Raw genomic sequence first — 5,366 nt, 5'->3', positions numbered from 1 at the left:
CTGACATATTAACATATATAAAAGGAAAAAAAGAGAGCACATTCAGTTATTTAGAACAATTGATTTAAATAGTAATACTTGAGAATTGCGGTAGGTCATAGAACAATTTAAACTACAATAGAAGTACATCTCGGCCCATGTGGGAAATCATTAATTAGCTATTAACAATCTTCAACAGTTTCAGGAAAATTACCAATAAATGTGCATTTTAGTTGCTAAACAGTCTAATTAGCAGGGTTCTTTTTATCTGTTGGGGTAATTTTTAGCTTTAGATTGTGTATTAATTCAATTAGCTGCTAAATAACGTAAAGTGAGCACCGTCAGAAGCTTCCGGAACAGCCATTACATAATGGTGCTTCTGGGTGCCAAAAAATGCACAGTGTGATCACGTCGAGGAGAGCAAAAGCTCCGACTTTGGCATGCCGTCAAAGTCTAATGGGAGCTCCAGTGGGAGGTGTTGGATGTTAACAAATAATTGTTGCTCCTGGTTTGATCCAGATGATGAGGTGTTTAGATTTTAGCTCGGCATCGGCTCAGGAGATGGGCTGGTCTATGCTTCGGGTTTCAGGGAAGTAAATCAAAACCTCCACCGTCGAAAGACGCCGAAGGGAGGCTAGCGGGGATGAAGCAGTGGGAGCTACGTCTGTGGCTGCTTCGACTTTAAGTTTGGAACCAATTTTCATGAAAAAAGACTGACCTGAGTGCATTTGTGTTGTTCAGCGTAGAGCAGAGACCCCTTTTGGGTTCTCACCCCCTGCTGGGTGTGGCTTTCTGAGATGTAGTTCTGTATAAAGACGCACCAATTTCTATACAGTGAGATTGGTGCATCACTAGTCCTGATAATTGTGATATTATCACATCCTGATATTGAAGAAAAATCCAAAATATCAATGACAATGTACCCTATCCATAGAACACATAATGCTTTATTATTTATTTTACATTATATTTAGAATCCCTAGTTGCACTTGCTGAACCATTTGAAAGGTTTGTCGCAATTTATTTCTTATATGTTTTAGGTAGTCTACCTATTATTTTTGTCAGTTTCAGTTTCTTTATTATTTATTTTTACATTGGCTCTTCTACTACTAATTGAACTGATTGAACAAATTCAAGTTGAGTTGCTTTTACATGTTTGATCAAGATTGCTAAGCTAATGGTTTAACACCTTAAAATTACACAGTGCAGTTTAATTGCATCACCTAGTTTGACCCAAACACCTCTCTCCCATGGAGGGTTACCTGCTTCACAGCAGCGCAGTCTTAAAGATGAGCGAGAAGAGTCAGACTGCCCAGCGGCAAATTTTGATTTATAAAACACTTTGGATAAAAAACAAGGTAGTATGCAACTGATTTCAACAATGAATGATCATTCCACTGAAGCACAGCAGTTTATAGTTGACATTTGTAATTACGTTTGAAACAAAATGACTTTCAAACCGTCCTGAATATAGAAATCTAGAAAATGGATGTTTGGTTTGAGACAATAAAACATTTTCTTCAATATATTTAGGACAATGTGCATTTTTACACTTCAAGCTTACAAATTTTAGAGTGTGATTAATCTGATAAAACAATCGATTAAAAGTGCCAGTTTTAAGCACTGTATTGGATCAGTAACGGAAGTTAAAAAAATAGATTGTTGCATAGTTCTGTAAAGGTAAGGATAGCGTTAGGAGTTAGGACATAGGGTGACTATTTTCCACCCCTAACTCTTATGGGTTTCACATAAATTTTTAGTTTTCTTCAGAAAAAAGGTAGACTTTTCCTTCCGGACCTGAGTTTTTGCAGATGAACTTTCCTCCCTTCCTCCATCATGGCGTCCTCATCCCCGTCCTCCTCTTGAAAAGCTGAATAACGCTGGTAACCTCGGCTCAGGCTGACTCCCCCCACCCCCACGTCCGTTCAGATCACCTCAGAACGGGGATCAGTCAGCTTTCTCTCACCTCATCCTGCGCCGGAGCCGTGCTGGGGATTTAGCTCGCCTCTGATCCGGCAGCAGCGGGCGCGGCGGCCCTCGCTGCGTGACGGGCTGTGGGGGGCATGAAGTGGGGTAGGGGAACCCCTCTCACTTCCCCACAGCAGCCTGCTTGGGCTCGGCATTTGTTGTCCTGGTGATGGTGGCCGTAGTGGTGGTTGCCAGGGAGATGGCGGTTGCTTGTCTGACCCGTCCCCCTCGTGCTGTCACCGGTGTTATTGATGCACGCCGCTGCTCGGCATTGTGGGAGTGCAGGAGGGAGGGCGGAGAGGACAGTGGTTAATGAGTTCAGGAGAAACGGGGGACTCACCACGCTCTCCCTCTCTACTCCTTCTATTCTCTCTCGGTCTGGGTTTCCCTGTCACCCGCCCCACACCGCCCAAGCCTCCACCCTCCTCTCTTTCTCTCCTTCATTTCTCATGGGTGTGTGTCCTGTGCGAGTGTGTCCTACGGATGTTGCTCTCTCATGATCCATCATGCCAGAATACAGCTTCCGTCCTTTTCAGTCATTACACACAAACTTGCGCGTTGCAGCAGCGTGAACACACCTTACGACATGAATGGTGCTTTCCCTAGAACTCACACCTTACTTGAATAGCATAACTTGACTCATTTGCAACCACTCCTTTCACTCTCACTTAAACACACACATGCACACACACACAGAACGATGCTGCCCTGCTGTTATGCCTGAAGGTAGAAGAGGCAGCAAGATTAATAATGACCCCTGACTCCCCACAGACAGACCAAAATACACACAGTTTGTAGAGAGGAAAAGAGCAGTGGCAAAGGGAAGGAGTGGAGGAACAAGCTAAGCTAAGCGCTGACTAGAAATATGCATTTTCCAAACAAAATAAGGGGAAACGTATACAATAGACCTCCATTTATTCATAGTTTAGTATTCATGGATTTTTCTGTGGAACGTGATTCCGAACTATTTGCACAAAATTCATCCATTCGCAGATTATGCTGTCTGAAATATTGCAAAGAAAATGCAACGTTAGAAGCTGAAATGCTGCTTCTGCATTGCTACCTGACATGTCTTGGGTGGAATTTGCAAACAGCCAATCCAGAAACTGTATTTATTTTCCTTGTCACTGATTGGCTGTACCCAAGAGATGAGGAAATCTGTAGATGCTAGCTTCTGCTCACTTCAGTTTCTGCTGTATGTATTGATGCATATTACTGTATATTTGGTGTTTGAACTAATAAAGTATTATTAAAATAAACAGATAAAAATAAGTGTTTTTAGAAGGAGTCTCAAGCATTCACTGATTTCAGCTATGCATCGGTCTCTGTGGTCCCTGTGGAGATTTATTTACACCAGTGTTCTCCAAACTTCTTGCCAAGAGACTTAAAATCACCAAGTTGCAAGCACTCAAAAAACTGTAAACCACCACCTCCCTCCCAAACAAAACCTAAATGAATTTTGTTATGATTTTTTTTCTCAATAGACATACAGTATTTTATGAGACCTCTCTAAAAGGTGTTCAGAACAATAACTTATGTGGCAATTGCTACTGTAGGAAGAAATCATGAAGACTAATGAAAAAATATTAAGTTAATTATCAGTGACAAAAACAAGCTGAGTTTATAAATTCAGCTTGGGGCTCTATGTTGTCCATTAACCCATGTCCACTGGACAACAGATTGTGTTTTAAGAAACATGAAGATTACAGACAATGAGGTTGTTCGTCCCCCATCTTAACCTGATATTTGTTCATCTGGAATGGCCGTGTTTTTCTTGTTTTTGTTCAAAATTAGACAAGCTAAAAGTGAAACCATGTGAGTTTTTAACATGGCACTTGCAGCATTTTAATTGGTTGCTTGGAACATTCTTGAACCCTGATAATTACGACTCCTTCTTCTGGCCCAGACAAAGACTGGATGGTAACACGAAGCCAGTTTTACTGGGCTGGAGTCGGTGCTTTTCCAGTGGAAACATAAATACCTGGTCTCAGGCAAACAGCAGTGCCCCAAGCAAAATGTAGGGTTAGGGTTAGGATGATGTTGCCACATGTCTAACTGCGGTTAAAAAGTGGTTGGAGATGATCAAATGGGCTAACCAGGTCTGACTTTGTAATGTTTTTGTTTAGGTAAAATTTGGACGAGACTTTGAAAGTTTCAATTTTCAGTCTGTTTTTCTTGGCTAAATAAAGACAAGAACTGACCAACTTTACAAAGCCATAAGAAAGATGTCCAGTGTTTTGAGGTCAGCATCAATTTAGCACCAAGAATTATTTTGGTAGTGCAAAAATCCATGCTGAGTTTATGAGGGTTGGGTTAACCGTTGATGACTTAACACATCCATCTGATGCAGCCTTCTATGTTTTACATTTCTGAACATTTCCGTCAACAATCGGGGGAAAGATCTTTGCTCTTCCACTCAGCTTGTTTAGCAACATGCCTGGAAATGTTGAATAGTGCCAATATTTTGGGGTGGAATTCAAAGGTTGATTATAAGCTAAAGTTACAGATTACCCTCATCTTGTGTGTGTGTGTGTGTGTGTGTGTGTGTGTGTGTGTGTGTGTGTGTCTTTAACATCTTACTGTCTGAATTAATTTATAATTGTAAAAACATTTAATATTTGTGTTTTTACTGTCAAGCAAACTGTTCAGTCTTACATAGCAAATACAACTGACATAAATTCAGGTATTTAGTATGCAAATGACTCAAATTAGACATATTTGGGTATTATATTGACGGACAGATGGTGACAGTGTTTCCAACATGATTATTGATATGTGTAGAATATTATTCACCAGCTGGGATTAGTGATGTAAATACTCCACTTTGGCTGTTTTTTGGTTTGAGGCAAATTTGCGACAACAGCATTCTAGTAAAATCAGCCCCTGGTTCAATGCTATTTGCTTCGTTCAGAGAGTTTGAACTCTTGGCTACTGAGAAACGATTGTTTCGGGCTTGGAGGCTTGGACTCTGTTGAGGGTTTAAATTTGACCCAATCGCTAACATTTGTCTGTGACCTATGTAACATGGCAGTTTGACGCCATAAAGCTTATTGGAATCTACCTGCACTGTAAGCAACCATCAATCTCTGCCAAGAGAGAAGTGCTGATCTGCACCAAATGACCAATAATGTTAATTCAATATTTGGAAGCATGACCAACAAAGACTGAACGGCTTTTTTTTTCACTTCCTGTGCTGCTGTAGCTAAAACTACAGGCAGACTACAAATAGAAAAACAGCACAGAAAAAACAATGTCATCATTCACAACTTCTCCTGATTGGCCCACTTGAATTTCTACTGGAGGAATCCACTTCCTCCAGTAGTTGGAGGAAGTGGAATAAATAATCATTCTTGTGATTATTTATCTCCATAATAAATCACCAAATACTTCACTGACAACTGATATTAATTTAAGTTCAA

The sequence above is a fragment of the Poecilia formosa genome, unplaced genomic scaffold (genome assembly GCF_000485575.1).
Source record: "Poecilia formosa unplaced genomic scaffold, Poecilia_formosa-5.1.2 Scaffold4, whole genome shotgun sequence".
Classification (NCBI taxonomy): domain Eukaryota; kingdom Metazoa; phylum Chordata; class Actinopteri; order Cyprinodontiformes; family Poeciliidae; genus Poecilia; species Poecilia formosa.
The sequence above is the reverse complement of the archived record's forward strand: the minus strand, read 5'-3'. Positions refer to the sequence as shown.